The following is a 20,080-nucleotide window of genomic DNA, read 5'->3' on the forward strand; positions in this document are numbered from 1 at the left end:
AAGAAGAACATTATTAGCATTGACCTAACTGCTTTGATTAACAGCTGTCAACAGCAAAGCAATGTGGGCTAAGATGTTAAAAGGTATGCATACATTACATTCCTCTAAAACCAAACTCAGTGTTGTCTACAGGCATCTCTATTGCTTTCAGTGAAATTTGTATTAGACCTCAGCATGGAATGGTTAAGGGCAGAATGAGCTGTCAAGGAAAGGATGTACTTAGGATTGCATTTTGATGAAAAAGGGAGAGCAGGCTTTCCAAGGTAGAGTGTTATTTTTACCGGGATGCTTTCTAAGCCCTTCTGTTCCCTGTGTGTCTTAATTCCTTTGTTACAAAAACCACAAACACCTTCCGGGCCAGGAAACCCAGTATCTCTGCAAATAATTAGCTTTGCAAACAATAGACACAGAAAGCGTTGTCACCACTCGGGAAATGCGTGTGGCTAAAAGGTTTACATGTAGATATTCCTGGCCCAAAAGTGCAATGGTGAAAGTGGCTAACAAAATACTTAAAAGAGAGAATGAAGTAGATGGTTTTATAAACAAGATATTTTTCAGTCTATTTTTTGGTTTTGTCATTAAATTAGGATGTTGGCAAGATCAGCTGGATCCATCTAAGTCCACATACAGCAGTAGGTCAGAGCGAGAACAGCAGCCAGTCGTCCTGCCTGCTCCATCCATGAGTGGTTAGTCACACACTCAGCTCTTCCGTAACACTTTTCCACGCCCCACTCAAAACAGTGTTCAAAGAAAAGCTAGGGGTCATTTTTACAGAAGAAAGAAGCAGTAATGCCAAAGAGCAATGCTAGAACAGAATATAATCTCATATCAGCATTTAGTGGCCTCAGCTGTCTGTGCCTGACTTTTGCTTTGTAATAACTAAAAAAAAATAATAAAAAAAAGCATTTATTTTCTAAGATTATAAAATGAAGGAAAATAAAAATGTATGCTAAATAACCAAAATCCAGATTTTACATCTATTATTGCTGTTGGAAGTTATCTTCGTGCCTGAAATAGGTGTCCATAGATTCATCACAACTGAATGATCTTCCAATCTTCTGGTCTGGTCTATAGGAGTTTAAAATCATAGTATCATAGAATTATTAAAGCTGGAGAAAAAAAAAAAAAAAAAAAAAAACCAGTAAAATCATCTAGTCCAATCATCAACCATCCCCACCATGCCTACTAACCACATTCCACAGTGCCATATCTAAACCGTTGTTGAAGATCTCCAGGGATGCTCCAGGGACTCCACCACCTCAGTGGGCAGCCTGTTCCAGCACATTACCAATTTTTCTGAGAAGAAATTTTCCCTAATATCAAAGTTGACATAAATTGAGTATCCCACTGACAATTGCAAGGATACAAAACCTGCCTTCACATACCCTTTTGTTATGACTGTGTAGGAAACTCACCTACAATTAGACATCCACATGTGTAAGAGTCTTCTAATTCTTCACAGAACTAGATGCTTAAATTTATTGTCCTTTTTATAAAATAAAGCCCTCTAAGGAGATGGGGGAGAATTTTCTGAGGATAAGTGTTTTTGATTGAAAGATGTCAGAATCCAAATGTTTATGGAAACCTACAAATTAAAGCACAGATGTTAATGTGAAGGCTCTGGTCTTTGGCAGCAGGTTGCAGAGTTGAATACTCTAGGGTGAGAGGACAGCTTTGGTTGTTGCATGACCTGGACTTGAAACCTTTTCAGACTACCATCAACCTGGCAGCCCTGGGAGACCACACTCTTCTGAGGATGCAAAGAAAAGCAGAGGCCCTGACAAGCTGAAATTTCTTCAGACACATTTAGGGCATTCTGAGAGAAGAGACCACTCCCCAAGACCAATGGGAAGCTAAGAACATAGAAGGCCCAAAAGGCATCATTTATTCAGGAAGTTCAGGATATGTGCTTATATGTTTTGTTTTTTGTTTTTTTGTTTCTCTATTAAAGCATTTCAATTCTTCAGAACAGAGCATGAAAAACGCTGCTTATTTTTTCAGCTTTCTAGCTCATAAGGAATACAGAACTTGTACTTCTGTTTCGAAATAGGAATGGTTTTTCCTTGTTCTCAACTCCAATTTCCATCTGAGGCTATGTTATAGCCTAAGCTATTCATCTAGTGGATAAACTCTGATACATTTTTATTTTCCCCCTGATAGACTAAGTAAACATGAGGTCACTGTAAGGGTGCAGAAACTGTAACATAATAATGGAGTGGTGAATGGTTGGAGAATAAATTTCAGAAAATAAAGCCAAGAGAGAAAGCATTGGTGCTAGTATGAACTTTCATGTTCAAACAGTACTTCTTACCAAACACTATTTCTAAACTATTTCTAATTCAGGGATGCCTAGTTCACAGAACCCTAAAAGCAGACAGAATGAAGGACTTCTGCATGCTTTCCCTGCTCTTACTCTCTTCTGCTGCCTGCACTCTTCCTTTTGTCTCCTAGCCTCTCTGAGAGACAGGATGCTGGACTGGAGAGCCTTTTTGGCTAACCTCATACAGCTGCTCTGGTGCTCTTCTATTTATGCTGTGTTTTGGAGGAAGTGATTTTCTCTTATTCTTGATCATTGTCAACAAACAGCAAAACCCTCCAATGCCATTTTTGACAGAGTCGACCTAAATACTTGCATTCAAAGATTAGTCACACACTGCTGAAGTGAAAGAAAGAAAATGTAAACAGCCAGTGCCTTTGCCAGAAGTATGCAAGTGTCTGTGTGGGAAAGGATATGATATAAGAGCCTGTGTAATCATACATTCTTTTATTAAAATAAAACCTTTCACAACAATTCCTAACATGATTTTTTTTTTTTTCAGGTATTACTATTCATTAAACAAAGCTTGTCTGTGCAATTATCAAATATGTAAGACTTGTGATATCAGGTAAATCCCTCTATGGGTGTATTTCACATTGTCATTGTTTAATTATTAACCGACTCCATCGTGTTTTCTTTCGATATGTGTTCTTTATTTCAGAAATACATCCTGCAGTATTAAATGAAAAGATAAGCTCAGTCAAGAATCTAAGGAATCAGATGAAAAGCAGGTTGTGCATGGTTCCTCATCTGTCTCCTCTCAGCTATCCCAAATTCTTAATGCAGCCAAGAAAGAGAAAGGAAAGAAAATCCTCTGTGGAGAGTCACATTGGGCTTTAAGGCTGGAGATACTCCTTCATCCACCTCCTTCTCATCTCAGCCTCAGTGATCTCACCAGAATGAAACAAAAAATGTTGTACCATGAACCTTAAAGAAAAAAACACCTTGGAAATGTCGGTTAGGAGAAAGTTTTCTAATTTACAGAGTTGGATGCAGGTGTTTATTTTTCCCAACACATAGTTCAGGTGACTTCGACATGAAAAACAGAAGGTGTGACGAAGAGAAAGGCCAAGGTTTCTTAGCGTTGAAAGAGTTCATTTTGACATTGTCATTGTGATGCAGAAGACTCACATTCAGATCCCCCCTCTGCTCTGCTCAGAGTTTACCTGAATCAAAGACTTTTTATTTCTCAGAACAGGAGCTGAGAAGTTTACCACTCCATCTGAAGTGGTACTTTTTTATGTCTTAGTCACTCGAAGAGTTGCTGGAACCCACAGGTGCCACTCACTTTCAGGTGAGTACTCTTAAGGCAGGCTGTGCTGCTGTCTTGAACATAAAAGTAAACGCACATTACTGTAAATGAATACTTGCAGGTTGATATAAAACAAAAATCTTTCAGTAGGAGTGGATAAGGAAGCAGCAGACCTGAATACCTAAAGATCATCAGTGCCCACTCACAAAAGGTGAAAACAGATTTCCAGACTCTGCTTTCCTTGAGGTAAAAGGAAACTGTTAATACCCTAAAGGGTATTAAACACCTTCAAAATATCCTAGGTGAGGGTTTTTAAGAAAAAAAAGTATATATATGTGTAGTTAATTTATGCAAATTTTTATTAACTTCCTTTCCAGAATAATTATTCTGGAATTGGTCCTACTTTTGATTTACCAGAAGTTAAGAAAAATAGTTTCATGTCAACCTAGATTTTTGTGGGAATCTTGGTGTGAAGTTTTCTGGGAGAAAACTAAGCCAAGAAAACCCATGAGGAGAATATTTTCCCGTACGACTCATGTCCCAGCAGTCCATTGTGCAGAGAGGGCCCCTGCTATTCAGATAGCCTCTGAAGGACATAGCTGGCAGATAGAGCATCTGCAGGTCTGGAGATGTAAAGGCCTTGAGATGGATGGGGGATGGCTCCATCCCATTATACAGAAACCTTCTAGATGAGGAAATTGTGCTGCCCAAAGGAACAAACTCATTCTTAATAGTAGATATGACCTGCACTTACCTAGCTTAGTTAATATGTTTTCTAGATAGGGAAGAAATGCATCTGAGCAGTTTCAAGTCCACAGACCAATGCCCTCTCATCAGTGAGTTAAAATTATTTTTCTCAATAATATTTTCTGCAGACTATCTTTCTCCTTCCTCAATAAATTCACATCATTCCTCACATACTCAAAGCAGCAATGCACTGAACATTCCCCTCTGTCCATTCTGCCTTATCAAGTTTCGGATTCCTAATTAAATATATACATTCGAAAAGTACAACTTAACCACTGGCAATCGATTCCCTTCAGAACAAAAAAGCCTCCCTCTAGAGCAAGTTACATGAAATCACTTGACTCAACAAGCTAAACTAACTTCCTTTTGCCTAGCCCAACCTTTTAGTAGCTGGCAATGTTCCAGTGCCTCTGATTAAGGGAAAAGGCACTGAAGGGCCAGATTTCTGAAGGTGCTGAACACCCACAGCACATGCCGATTTAAGCTGGGCCTGCAGATGTGGGGCCCCTTTGCCATCCTGCACTGTTGCATCTTCAAATCACTTTCTCTTGGTGTCATGGGTTATCAATTTCACCTGTATTTTTGTAGCTGTTTTTTTTCTTTTTCTTGGCGTATCAAAGTTGAATTCCACAGAACAGTGATGTTTATCTCTTTCTGAGCTGAGCTGCACAGCAGTATTTGCATTTGAAACATCAAGTACTTCTACACCCATTTCTATAAACTGAACCACTAAAGGGTTTTTGAGTTTGCACCTGTACTTTCCATAGCTGCTTTGATTCATTCCAGCTAAAAGAAAAAATGCAAACGAGAGATTTTTATTTAAAATGCTGGACTGGGCCGCTGAGTGTGTGGGTTCAGAGCTTGGCTCTGCCATTCATTCCTCTTGCAGCTCACGTATATGAGCAGTGCTTCTGTGAAATGGAGATGGTGTGGTTTCCTTCCACCCAAACTTCTGCCCTTTCTCTTGAAGGGCTAAAAGGCCTGCAGGATTACTTTGTATAGTGTAAGAGGTTCTTAGCTGAGGCATCCAGGGTTTATAATGCTATAAGTAACTGCTTTGTTCAAAATAATATTTAGAGAAGTTTCGTGTTCAAAATAGCACGTTTAACCGCTGTGGAGATTTGCTACAGAAACACCATCTCAAAAGCCCTGGCAATGCAGGGCTGTCCCTGGGCACTCAGTCAGGGTGCTGTCATACATCTCAGGCAGACCACATCTGTAAGGAGAACAAATAACAAATGCAGAAGTGTTAAAAAGAAGGAATCTGGCTAAGGAGAGTCTGAGAAATGAAGCGTCCCTGAATCGTTACTGCTTGCTGCTGACTGAATTACCCTGCCCTGGTTTGGAGACACAGAAACTCTCAGGACTAAGAGAGGAAAAGTCTTTGCCATAAACCACAGTTCCCCCATATGTTTTATAGAAAGTCCAGAAAAGCATTTAGCTGTCACATCAAAAAAGGGAAATTAAAAAAAGAAAAGAATCTGAAAAAAAAAAAAAAATGATGATTCCTTAGAAATCACTGGGAGTTTCTCACTGAAAACCACACGGTCGGAAGGAAACACTGAATGTTTGTGTCTTCCTGTGCTTCAAAGTCATTTTCTTTCCATTTGACTTGAGAGAACATCATTTTGGCTGGCCCCATGCCTCCGGATCAAGACTAGTGATTTGCCTTTCACAGTGGCTCTGTGCTCATGTATAGAAGTCTACAAGGAAGTGGAAGGGGAGTGGAAATAAAGTTTTAACTCAGAACAAAATCAAAACAGTGTTGTTTAGTTTTTGTTTGTTTTTTTTTCCACATGTATTTATTTATTTATGTTCCTTTTCTTATTGGTGGTACGGATTAGAGGGGAGAAAAAAGGGTTGGAATCTCTTCACATAGCATAATAACAAGTCACAGATAATAGCTTTCATATAAATTCAACAAATAGAAACAATTGCAATATTGCTCAAACATTTAACAACACTCGGCATTATAAAACGTGAGGCACAGCAGGATTCACGTAGAAGGGACAACTTTTAAATGCTAACCATTTCACAGTTCAAGTGAACATCATCAGTGCAGGACTGTAAGTGGATGGAGATGACTGCTCTATATGTACATGCAAGAGCCCAGTGAAGTCATCAGGGAGATTTCCACGGCTTGATCAGGCGTCAGTCTTCTCTTGTCCTGGGTTAGTATTCATTTTCCAGAAGAGAGGAACTTTGCAGAGGTTGCTGAAGAGTTACTTGGAACTCTCTCTACAGCTTACAGTGCTTGAAGTTCTTGAATTTCTTCTATATATGCTGACGTTTTCAGTTGCCCACCTACCCTGTAAGAGTTAATGGGGTCTTACGCAAACAATAACTACAAAATCAAAGATAAATTATTTGATAATCAGCTACAAAACATTTCAGAATACAAAGAAGAAAAATTCAGTGCAAAATTGATTATTATTATTTTTTTTAATTCAGAACAGAAATCTTGAGTGCCATTTTTTCATTTCTTGAATACCAATTGTCACAGAAGCAACATGCACTATCATTCAAAGTCAGGAGATGGCGATGTTGGAGATGATCTTAATGCATCTCACTTGGTTACATAACATGTAATTTTGGGTGGGGCTGGTAGCATCTCCATGTACTATGCTGTAGATCTGCCAGATAGTAACACACTGCTGGTGTCCCTTCTGGTCCAGGAACATTAATCTCCAAAGTTGCTGTATTCAGTTTGCATTGCTGCAACCAAAGAAAGAAAAACTTTTGTTATGAGCTAGCAAGTATGGAAAGATGGATGTGATTCCTCATGCACTGGACCTTAGCTCCAACAGTGACTTTTTGGAGATAAGAATAAAAGACTATAATCTCAGAATCATAGAATCATAGAACGGTTTGGGTTAGAAGGGACTTTAAAGCTCACTCTTTTTTAATCTCCTGCCATGGACTGGCTGCCCCCCACCAGGTCAAGCTGCTCAAGGCTCCATCCAACCTGGTCTAGAACAAGGGATTGGGCATCCACACTGCTCTGGGCAGCCTGTGCCAGTCCCTTCCCTTCCCACACTCTGAGTGAAAAATTTCCCCAACATCTAATGTAAGTCTCCCCTCATTTAGTTTAAAGCTGTTCCTCCTGGTGCTATCAGTATCAGATCATGTGAAAAGTTGCTTTCCCTCATGTCTGTAAGCTCCCTTTAAGTGCTGGAAGGCCACAGTGAGGTCTCCAGTAGCTCTCTCCCCAGAACCTCTTCTCTGGACTGCAGAAGCCCAACTCCCTCAACCTGTCTCTGTAAGAGAGGTACTCCAGCCCCTTTATCATCCTCATGGCCTCCCAACAGCTCTACATCTCTCATGTGCTGGAGGCCCCAGACTTGGACACAGTTCTCCAGATGGAGCTTTAGATCCAGCCATGCAAAAAAGGTGGTGCAGAAGGGTATGGGAGCACATATCGTCTCTCCCTAACCTGGTGATAGGTTTACAGAGTTGGTTCTAGGTCTGAAACTAATATCTCACCTCTACTGCCAGCCTTTACCATGGCTATGGGGAGGATTTACATGACCAAATACCGCATCACCACAGACATCTGGATGGTAAATTGGTGTTCATCTCTTATGGAAAATGGCATCCAGGGCACATGCAGGGGATTCTGCAAGGAGCGTGAGAACTGTCAGGGTAACCTGGCAGGCCCCTGCAAGGCCAATCACTTTGCTGTTTGTAGGTTGGCAGGTTTCATTTAGCCAGTTTAGACTGGATTTAAACTGACTCATCCATGGTCATAATAGATTTCAGGGAGAACGAAGAAGATACCGTACTGCCAGTGCGTACAACGTATACGAGGCAGGTATGGTTAATGCTCACAGACTCTCACATGCTCCTGAATGTCACTGTAATAAAAAAACACTAGATAATTCCCACCAAATTATACAAAGTGTACACTTTCATTTTCATGTGACTAAGATTTGTGCTGAGAGTTTGGGATTCTTTGAACTTCTGACTCAAGGTGAAACTCATGGGTGAACAAGTATAGTTCATGACTAACTGAAGAGAAAGTTCATGCAGCATCCTGAGAAGGAGAACTACCAGGCTTCACACCCCCTCATCTTGAGCAAAAAAAGAAACATAGTGAAAAAAAATTATAGAATTAGAATGATCAGATTAAAGGACAGAAACAGTGTTCTTCAAACCCTAGTTCATGAACCTTTTGACAAACATGCTCAGAGATGTACGTCTGAAGCACAATTGCAAATCAGTGCATTTTTTCCATTATTCCTGTCATCATCTTGCCAAATTTCCTGACAGGTTGGAAGAGCCCTCTGCTTTTGTCTGGCCCAAGCATTCTCACCCTCGGGATTACAAGCAGCTGGCAGATGACTCTCATCACCTTGCCTCCTCTTAAGATAAACCTCCACAGGATAAATTCTGCAGTAGCAGGTGGGAAACTATGCGATTAGCTCATCCGCCAGAGAAATCACACACTCAGACCCTGAAGGTCTGTCTCCTAAATGGAGGGGAAAATGCAGCCATAAAAATGATATAAAGCAGAAGGGAATACAAAGCTGACTGAGGCTAGTAGTGTGCTGGAGACTTTTATCCATCCCTTTCCTTTTCAACCCAGAGCCTCTAAGAATCTTCCCCTTCTCCAGTTCTTTACCTCTGGTCATTCACACTGATGTGTCTACTATGCCCAGCTACTTCTCTCCATAAATTCCTATCTCTAAAGCAGGATATGTTCACATTAGCTGAGTGCCCCACAGATGTCCATCCAGTGTTGCTGACTCAGTATGGGAAGTGCACATTCCAAGCTGAAGAGCAAGGAGAGTGACTGGGTACTGTAACCCTTTACTTGTCCCCATGTGGATATGATGCACTTCAGAGTCAAATACTTCAGGTGGCTAAATCTCGTTTTCAAGAGCATAAGGTTTCCTTTAAGGATGTCTTTATCTTGTAAGTATTTTAACATTTTTTGTGAGTCCCTGTTCCTCATCTCTAACAGCAATATTAACCTTCATCATTAACTGGGAAGCTGAAGAAATACATGCTTTGGAAGACATTGCAATACTGAGTTTCTACAGATGCAAGGTCCACGTAAGTACCATAGATTTCAGATCTATTGTTCAAGACAGTGGAGGTTTTAGATTCTACTTTCTCCAGTCTAACATGGAGAGTCAAAGCCAGTTTAGCCCTCAGTATTCTTATGGCATCTTGTGAGATCAGGCAATTATTTTTTTTTATTTTTTTTATTTTTTGCTTCTGGGAATGCCACAAAACCAAAATTGTCATGATCCTTCATTCACTCCTACTTCCAGTTTCAGACAAAAGAAGGAAGTTTAAGGGAGCAGAAAAGCATTCAAACCAAATGTAACTGAGCATTTGTGTATCTATTAAAAGATCTTCTGGGGAAGAGGCATAGAGGGAATGGTTAGGGCAAGGTTTTGATTTCATGCTTGCTGGCTCCCACGCCCCTAATTAGGACTGAACTCTTTGTAGGTAAATAACATTTAAGTGGAACTATTTCTGACCACTGGGGTCCTGCACTCTGCTATGCAGTGCCCTTTCATTAGGAATTAGCTGGTCTGATGCTGAATAAACACATTGTGTGTGGTGCAAGAGTTCTGATTTGGTCTCTGTTAATTACTCTGTCTAACCTATAGTAATCATGTGCCACTTAGCCACACATACCACAGGACTGCTTGGGAAGGGGAAGATTATGGTGGATGCACAGAGGAAGGCAGAAAGACATTCTACAAAGTCAGTTTAAACTGGTGTCAGATATAACAATGAATGGGTAGTAATATTAATAAATGTGTAGCACTTTAGGAGCACTTTGCATCCACTCAGTGCTGTGCCAACATCAGGCAATTAATTATATAACAAGAACCTTCTCTCTCACCAACACCCTCTTGACACCATTGAAGAGACCAGCCTGGCCTGCACATTTGCAAGTTTTTTGGCACTGCCTTTGGCAGTGGTTTGTACTTGATACTCTCCCTCTCCTCTTCACCCTCAAATTACACTCCCATTCATGAGAGCCTATTCAAACGGTGCCTAGGTGCATATTTAATGCTTTATTGCTGAGTTTTCCTCAGAAATTCCTAAGGGTTTACATCACTGGAACAATAAACTTCAACTCCACCATCCTTCTCTTCATCACGTCTCTTTTCTGGATCTCTGTCTTCTGGAAGGTTTGCATGGAGGTCACCAACTGTCACCAATGTAGCGGATCTTCATTGATCCAGAGATAGCTATGCACTAGCAATCACTATGTCACATCATCAGCCGTGTTAATACAGTCTTCACTTAGCTCTAAATAGGCTAGGGTTATAATTATGATTTTTTGTGTTGTTTGAAACAGACTGCCCAGCAAGGCTGTGGATACTCCATCCCTGGAGGTGTTCAGGGTCAGGATGGATGGGGTCCTATGCAGCTGGATCTAGTGGGTGGAAACCAGTTCACAGCAGGGGGCTGGAGCTTAATGATCATTAAGGTTCATTTCAACCTATGCCATTCTATGATTCTGTGATTCTATATCACCTTCTCTTGAGTGTGTGAATGATCTGAACCTCTGAAAACTGGACCACTTTGGCTTGTACTGAAATGAGAAAAGTAAGCAGAAGCTTGCTTGTTTTTGACATTATTATTAGTCCAGTGAAACAATTCCCTTGTTTAGTAATTGAACAGCCAGTCTTTATTGGATATCTCCAAACATGCAGCTATTCTGTAATTATACCAACACCAACTCCTCTCATCTGAGCAGGCCCCAACTTCAGATATCCTTGTTAAATCACTGAGCAGTCTTGCTGTATCTCATTTCCCACATTGATAAAATAGGAGGCATTACTATTAACACTATTAATTATTAATACAACTATTAATATGTGTAAAGCCCCAAGGCTTCCAGATGAAAGGTGTTGGATAACAGTAAGGTGCTTTCCACACAGCCATGAGCTGTTAGCAACCAATTGAAATGAAAAGAGGTTATCAGATACACAGACTTAAGGAGATTGGGCTGATCAAGTAAAGCATTGCTGTGGGATAATGGTCTCCTGCTGCTACAGAAATTCTGAAACATTAATCTTCCAAGAAATATCACAAGGGATCTGAGACTTTTCTCTTCAAAGAAGGAGGCATTCACCTTGTCACAAACAGCATCTGACAGCTGTGATGCTCTGTTATGCTAAATCACTCAGTGAAATGGAATGATTTCATGCAACAGATATCCACAAAGTAGAATCATGGTTACTGGTTGGCTATCACAGGACTCCTTCCCATCAGCCTATCTTGTGAAAATGCTGACAGTTCCAAAATAATTTTTTTTCTTTAATATTTATTTAATAATATTTACTGTGAGACTGTAGCAAAGAAAATTCACAGAAGAAATCACTGGGATTTACTTGATAGTGAGAGCAGCATCAAGTTCTGTTATTGCACTGCTTTGTAGCTGACACCAGCTGGTTGCAACAGGATAACTACCATGAGTAGTATAGGGAATAAACCTGCTCTCAAGACTTTCCCACCACTTTCCTGCAGTGAAATGCTCTATCTTTCTTTTTCCTCAGCTGGCCAGGGTGGAAAATAAGATAGAAAACTTATGGATCAAGAAAAGACAAGAAAAGACCAACTACTGCCATGGGCAAAACAGGTTAATTTATAGGCTGTTAAATTAGATCAGTGCAGTGGGAAAGAAAACCAGAAAATTTAAATTAAGCTTTCACCATGATCCTCCTCTGGAGCTCTGGAGCTAGCTTGGAAATGCATCTGTGAGTAGTGGCTCTACTAGGATAGGACCAGCTATTCTTTAATGTCTCCAGAAAGCCTTATTGACACTTGGAAGTACCAAATTTCCCTTCTACCTGATCCAAGGTCCCCCTGAACACAGCACTGCCCTTGCACATGGAGAGTTGGCCAGCTAGTGTGACACAGAGAGTGGAAAGACTATCAGAACACAGTGTGTGTATACACTTGTTCTTGGGTCTGTTCTCCATCTTATAATTTAGCTAGATCCTAAAAGTCAAATGGAGCTCTGCCATGAGTAGGCACCTCATCCAAACTGCTGTACAAATAACTGTGTATTTTCTATGGCAGATTTAAGTCATTTCACCTTGGCATCTGTACACACTCCGCTCTTACTACAGGATATTGTAAAACACTTCTCAGACCCCTCATAGGAAGTGATGGCTTTGCAAAGAGGTTGGAACACACTGGTTGGACTTAGCATTCTGTAGCAAATGGCTTGTGCTAACCTTGTAAGCAGGATTTGATGTCTGCTTGCATGCATTTCTGCTTTTCGGACTGGTGGAGTTAATTGATTGCCCACAGCTCTACCCTAGAAAGCCAGACAGCCGGAACCATCAAGGACTCTTCTGCCTAAATGAATTAAGTAAATGAATTAAGCAATCAGACAGAAAGGAGTGGGTGTGCAGCAATTGCCTATCATTTGAAATGCAAGGCACAAGTAATTGATTGTGCAGTTATCGTACCACACGACATACATACACATCCCTTGCTCTTGTTTATATCTTTTCAATGTGGGAAAAAATAATTGCAAGACACAGATGATAATTTGTCTTACCCTGTGTGGTAGCAGCATCAATAGTCATTATTCTAAACTCTTCCTTCAAAATATGCTGGGCACTTCAACATAAAAAGAGAAAAGCAATTCATTGCCTAAAGGGATCACAGTCTGTGCTGGATTCTGCCCCACTGGAATAACACCTTGCTCCATCATTGGGGTTTAATGTAGGCAAAGCAGTCAAATTAAAAAGAAAAAAAAAAAAGAGAGAGTCTAATAGAATAGAAGTGGAAACAAGACAAGCAAAAAAAGAACTTTGTTATTCTCTGCATGTTACCTGGTTGTTTCAGTAGGCTACTACATCTTAAATATGTGGATGCTGGCAGATGAGAAAGCACGGCAAAGCAAAAAAAAAAAAAAAAAAAGAGGTGACAATTATGACTGTAGCAATTTGGCCATTGGGATTTGATGACTGGCATTATTGACAGAGGAGATTGCAAAGGTCCCCATGGAAAGAGACAATGGAATACACTGAATAAATAAGACATGTTGAGAAAAAGTTATGGGGCTATATATCCTGGTTTATGTACAAGAGTATCCAACCCAGCTCTTCTTAGGAGCTTTCCACTAGCTTTATGGAAGCTAGATGGAGACAAGGATATTTGTACAGAGGTCAAGTTCTTTCTCATGTATCATTTCGGCTAAAAGTGATTTCTTTCTGGAAGACAGAAGCTTAGGTTTCCAGTGAACAGGAACAGAATTCTCTGAATACACAGAAATACTGTTTAATTGTGTAGCTTCAGACAAAAATAGAATGCTAAACAGGGACTGAACCAGTGTCAGTTTGCGCATCAACTCAGCATTTTTGAAGGACAGAAGACCCTTACTCATATGCCATAAAACTGTGTCCTCTTACTCTTACATTTCCTCAGGTGAAAATAATTGGGAAATATTGAACAAACATCAAAACAACTTTGTGTGATCACCTTTCTGTGAATGATTTCTTTGGATTTTGGTTCCTCCTTTCCAAATGCCATTTCATCCTCATAAGTACTGCTCACTATAAAGCTCAGTGTAAAACTAGGGCTCCTTTCTGAGACCCAAAACAATCTTCAGCTCCCCAAACTTAAAACTTGAGTAGAAAACTTAGATAAAAATAAAAAAGAAAAAGAATATTTTTACTCGGCACAATGATATATTCATGTCCAGTAACAGGTGAATAGATAAATATATAGTAAGGAAAACTGAAGAGTGGAGGGCTGGACACTGTTCAGGGAAGCTCTTCCATTTTATTCAGAGAATTTTCTGCTTTCTACCTGATTGCATTGTGAGTGATTCAGTATGTAGGCACATAGCCATTGAAAATAGCAAGTAGAAGTGACCTGGCCAGTATGGCAGAGATGTAAAAACCAGATGTAAGAATTTGTGTGCATGTGAGGGAACAGAACAGCATGTATGTATAGGACAACATACGTTTGTGCTGTACAAGCCTTGTCTAGACAGGTGGGATGGGAGGGATTTGATGGGAGCAATTTGATTTTAGATAGGAAACATCCAAGTACTTATATGAAGGTTGAGAACTTCAGCTCAAAGACTTCAGGAGCCTGGGGCTTAGGTTTGGTTATGGATTTCCTTCATTTGCATTTTTTTCAAACTCTTTGATATTTGGCCAAACTTAAACAAAAGTTTAAACATCCTTGACTTTGCTGAGATTTCTTCTGTATGCATGTATGTGTTTGTGCTCACATCTAGCTGTGTGACTTGTTATCTTAATGATGCAAATGCCTGTGGGATGGGGAGGTCTCTGCCACAGCTGATGATCTGGCACGGTTTGTCATCCACCACCGGGAGACAGACTGGGATGAGAAGAGAGCTGTTCTTGTTTTCTATATTGTGAGAAGGAACTGCCCTGACTTCAGGCTAAAACAGAAAGAAAAATCCTCTTTGAGAAGAGCAGACAAACTGAGCTTTCAAGCCCATTTTCAGGGGCACATTTGTGCCTACTGTGCCAGAAATCAGAGGTAAATTATTGCAATGTCCTCTCTCCCATGAATATACACATATTGATAATATAGGGTGGCCTCCAGCCAGTTCAGCTTGGAACCTTTGTTTTCAGGACTCACTTAGGAGGGGGAAAATATTTGCAAAAGAATATTTTCCTAACAGGAACACTCTCAAAAGTACATTTTTTTGGAATACAGCTCTGCCATCATCCTCTTTTATTGTATGGTCCTGCAAACCCAGGGTAGGCGGATAGACAGAAAAATAAATCAAGGGTTCTGAACCTGTATATTCAGCCTTCGCAGCAAACCGGTGTAGGAGCTGCTGAGATGGGAAAGTACTGATAAGGTGACCCACCTTCACAGAATTTTTAAGAGCCGTCCTCTGAACTTTGAAAGCCTCATTTGTAAAAGCAAAGATTTATGGCCTTGAAGGAGGCAGGAAAGAGCGGACAAATTGTTGTCATCTAGAGAAGCCTTCCTGATAATTTTCCGTTCCACTTCCAAGAACACAGCATTTTAGAAACACCAGTGGACAATAACCCTTTTCTTAGTCTATCTGACTTTAATTCCTGTCAATTTGGAATTTCAGGCTTTACTTAAGTGACTTTGATATACCTTTAAAGATTAAATCCTGACTGAAAGAACCTGTACACTTTAGATCTTTGTTCAGATGATAAAAAAAATGAAAAACCATCCACACATTTTTGAAACCAACTTTGTCATTTGCTAGACATTGTTATTATTTGCTAAGCATTGTTATTGTTTCATCAGTTATCGTATTTCGCTTGCAGCCCCTGCAGGGATAGGATTGTTCAGTGGTAAGTACTGTTTATGGATGAAAGGCAATCCAGCCTGGATTCACCTGACCTAACTTGAGACAATTAATTGAGATGTTTCATTTAGGAACAGTCACTTGAGGCTTCTCCAAGAATAAGTGGGGGACAGTGTTGGGTGATTCATGCATTTGTCAGCCAGAGTTTCTCTGTGGAAATCCTTCTTTCATGTCTATATATAAATAACTTAGGCACCTGAAAGGTTGAAAGATAGATAAGATAAATCTGTAGCTTAGGTGATCTGCCCAAGGCCAGAAAGCAGGAAACAGATCCAGGTATTGATCACAATTCTTTGAAAGCAGTATCTTTATTATAAAAAACTGTTTAAGCTTCTGGCAGTGGCCTCAGCATTTTCCCTACAGTAAGAAAACAGAGCTGGAAAATGCTTCCATAAGAAAGAGTTCATTCAATTCATTTATTTCGTTAAAATGTTGAAAATGATTATGAGGCTTACTTACCTCTATAATATTTATTAGTTTTCCTGTGAAAGTTCTCAGGAACATTCTTTCCGTTAGCTCTAAAATGTCTCTTTGAAAGTAATGCCTCCTATTCATTCTCATGGAAACTAACACAGATACAAAAAGCACAAGCACACTAGTTGATAGAGAAATTCTCAGCTACAAAACACCATTTTTCAGTGTAGCCACCACCATTAGCTGTGCATTTTCACCAACAATGAAGAAGGGTCTGCATGCAGCGCTGGTAGAAATCTGCATGGCTGTCTGGAAGGTGGATTTTCGTACATGTCGCTATCACTGAAATGCAGCACCCACCGCCTCACTGTTCACTCATCCACTGTTTGGTCTCCACAGACGTTCAACAAGCATCAATTGATGTCAATGAGTTCAAATTTTTCTGCATGGAGGAATTCAATTTCCCACCCTTCATAAGCATTTCCACATCAGACACGGTTTTGTCAAACTGCCCTTCTGCTGCCATCTGTTAAATGGCACAACATGTTAAGGAATAATATTGATAGGAAGGCTCAACCTGTACTGCCAAACCACCAACCCCCATTTCTGGCATCAGAGACCAACAAAATAAAATAAGAGGCATTACCTTCAGCATGGCCCTCATATTACCACACAAAGCTGAGTACTGCTTCACTGAACTCTGTTTCTTGTCTCTTGTATTTAGCAGTTTCAGCCATACACACAGAGAAGGAAGACTCCAAAAACTATCCATGTCTCTGGAACTGGAGTTGTGTGGCATATCCACATCCTAAATGCAAAAAAAAGCAAAAAATCTTCAAAAGTTCCATAATAATTGATTTCCTTAAAAATTGTTTCATATTCAGTTACTGAAATTTTGAAGTTATGTTACAGACAGAAACATTTCATTCAGATAATGACAATATGGGGTACATCACCATTTAGTTTTTTTTTTTTTAACAATGGAAGATTGCTTAAAACAACTCAGTATCAGTAACTCAGTATGAAATTTTACTTCTGACTTGATTTTTACAAGGGACAGATACACACAAATAAACTAATGATTACAGCAGACCAGAACAAAGGTCTGTCTGATTCAGTATGCAGACCCTGACAGTTTATATTTTTCATTTGTAAATGCCAACTAGATTGAACAAGAGAACAGAACAGCCAGAGACACAGTTGGCAGAAATAGCCTGTGCACAACAAATGGATTGAAATATTCTTGCATAAAATATGCAACAATCAGTTCCAAAGTTGTAAACCAATAGACATAGATGAAATAAAATTAATGAAATAAATTATTTGCTATGAATAATTTGGCCAGTTCTTATGGATGTAATTTCTGTCTCAAGGAGGAGGAAAAAAATCTGAACTATATTTATACAAGTGATTCTAATTCAGTATTTGGCAATAAAAGATCAAAATTATAGCCTGATAGGAAGGAGAAGTTCACAGCTTAGTAAAGAAAAAAAAAATGCAAACTGGAGTATGGAAAGGATTTTGCACAAAATCCATCTTCAGTGCTCATGTTAAAAAAAAAAAAAAAGAAAATGGAGGGAGGGTAAAGAGGGGAGCCACCAAAATTAAGGAGGGAGGTCCTTCTCTACTCTGCTCTTGTGAGGTCCCATCTGCAGTACTGCGTCCAGGCCTGGGGTCTCCAGACAAGGGAGATGTGGAGCGGGTCCAGAGGCAGCCATGAGAATGATCAGAGAGCTGAGCACCTCTCTAATGAAGGCATGTTGAGGGAGTTGGGCTTGTTCAGTCTGTAGAGAAGAAGGCTCTGTGGAGGCATCATTGTGGCCTTCCAGCACTTGAAGGGAGCTTACAGACATGAGGGAAAGCAACTTTTCGCATGATCTGATACTGATAGCACCAGGAGGAATGGCTTGAAACTAAAAGAGGGGAGATTTACATTAGATGTTGGGGAAATTTTTCACTCAAAGTGTGGGGAGGGACTGGCTCAGGCTGCCCAGAGAAGTTGCGGATGCCCCAACCACATTCATGGCCAGGTTGGATGGGGTCCTGGGCAGAAGCCCTGCCCATGGCAAGAGGTTGGAACTAGATCCCGTCTAAACCAAGCCATTCTATCATTTTATGAATTATGTGCATGATACAGAAAATGCACGGCTGGGAGACACTGGAAGCTTGCTTATCTGTTTTCTCAAGAAAGCAAGCAGCAAGAGACCTGACAGTGGGAAATGTTACTGCTGGGAGACACTCCTAGGGCAAAAGACAGATTATCTCTTTCTTGATTGTCAGTGCATCCTTTAGCCAAATAAAAATTAGTGCAGAACTGTGTAATGTGGGAAGTCAAGCCTGATGTTATAGAAATTTGTGAGGACAGTTGTTGTTTGCTCAGTAAAAATAATTTATACAGTCTTCTTCTTCCTGATAAAGAAAATAGAGTATTCAGCATTCAGGTTCTCCAGAATCCTGACAGAAAGATGATTTTATGTGGACAAGGCTATTATTTTCACATGGGAGAAGGCTTGTTACATATTTACTCTCTGAAGAGATCACTGTCCTGCTGTATTGGAGTCCCTTCCGCTCTTCAGCAGACTTCAGCCACAGGTGAATTCAAAGTAAACAGGCAGCTGATCACATGGAACTTTGTTCTGTGTTGACATCAGAAATATTCATTGTGCCTGTGACCTAGAGAACAATGAACCCTACAAGTGCCAAAACCACCAGATCACCTATAAGAAAAGCCATGAGCACTCAGACCGTTCATCTCCAATGATTTTCTTGTCCTTGGAAGTCCAAAAAAATTAATTGTCCAAATAAACATCATCCATTAAAAATAAAAACAAAGTCAAACCAGAACTTTGGCTTTGCAGAACTCCAACTTCATTAAAGTATGCAGTTAATAATATGGCATTAAAGAGCCACGGTCTCTTACCATCTTATTGAATGCTCCTCCTACTCCATGATTTCATGGCTAGTACTCTCAGTTCTCTTTTATTTCCTCATTTCTTTTAGTGTACAGTTGGTCCACATGGAATTGCTCATGATGCTTCACCTCTGGTACAAAATTGTCTTGATGTCTTCTTTACCTTCAGTATCCTTTTTATATCCTTTTCTTTAACACCTCTGTAAAATATCCTTCCTCATTGATCTTCTAGATGCTAAAAGCAATTTAAAAAAGAAACACAACTGAAGCTAATACCTTTAAATAATTTTCCTTGCAGTAGGTCAACAATGGAAACATTTTGTTCTTACTCTTGCTCACCTAGGCTAGCAAGAGTTTATTCTTCAGATGTCATGTGCCTGAAATCACAGTGTAGTTACATTGCACAGAATGAGCACAGCTGAATGAAACAGTGTGTTCAATTCTACGTGAAGCATCAAATCTCTGATACTCACGTCTATACTAAATTATAATAACCCCCCCCCCCAAAAAAAAAAAAAAAAAAAATTAGCAACATACATTGCAGGGAAAAAGTATTTAAAACATCAATGCCAAAATGTTATGATACTTTTTTTGGTGATATTTGACCACCTCTTCTTGCACAGTTATAGAGTGGCACATCTTTTCCCTTGTCTGTGACGTGACCGAATTTCACCACAGCTGCAGCCGTGAATAACATGGAAGTGTTACTATGCAGCAACTCAGAGAGGTATAAGACAGGATTGCACCTTCTCATCTTCTGTTATACCTCTTTCTTTCTCTCTTCTCCAATGTCCAGCCTGCAACTTTGAATGCTTCAGAACACTCTGTTTTATCACTGACGTGTAAGATGTGTGAAGAAATAAAGCAAGGTGATCCATAAATGTAATAATACCTCACAGAGCTAAATAACCTATCGAAATCATTCTGTTGAAAATGGTTCCCACAAGTTTTCTTTCCTGGAGCAGAGCAGTGAAGTCTCCAAAGCACTTACTCTCCTTAAATGCCAGGGTAGTATATCCATGTTACATAGTTTAGCTGCTTTGTCAACTTCCCCTACCATAGCATTCATTTTTAAGGAACAGGAAGTTTTATTTAACATTTACATTAATTTCATTTAAATGTTTC

General features: G+C 39.8%; 1 long non-coding RNA gene across 1 annotated transcript in view; it reads right to left on the bottom strand.

Annotated features, from left to right (window-relative positions):
- Nucleotides 1-6,114: 6,114 nt before the first annotated feature.
- Nucleotides 6,115-20,080, bottom strand: part of LOC107052791 — a 38,026-nt gene continuing 24,060 nt past the window's right edge. Inside the window, exons 2-4 of the long non-coding RNA XR_005857712.2 lie at nucleotides 18,965-19,190; nucleotides 16,691-16,852; nucleotides 6,115-7,031 (exon numbers count right to left, since the gene is read on the bottom strand). This is a non-coding gene — a long non-coding RNA (uncharacterized LOC107052791). The remainder of the gene's footprint in view (nucleotides 7,032-16,690; nucleotides 16,853-18,964; nucleotides 19,191-20,080) is intronic.

This window comes from Gallus gallus, chromosome 2 (genome assembly GCF_016699485.2).
Source record: "Gallus gallus isolate bGalGal1 chromosome 2, bGalGal1.mat.broiler.GRCg7b, whole genome shotgun sequence".
In the NCBI taxonomy this organism is placed as follows: Eukaryota; Metazoa; Chordata; class Aves; order Galliformes; family Phasianidae; genus Gallus; species Gallus gallus.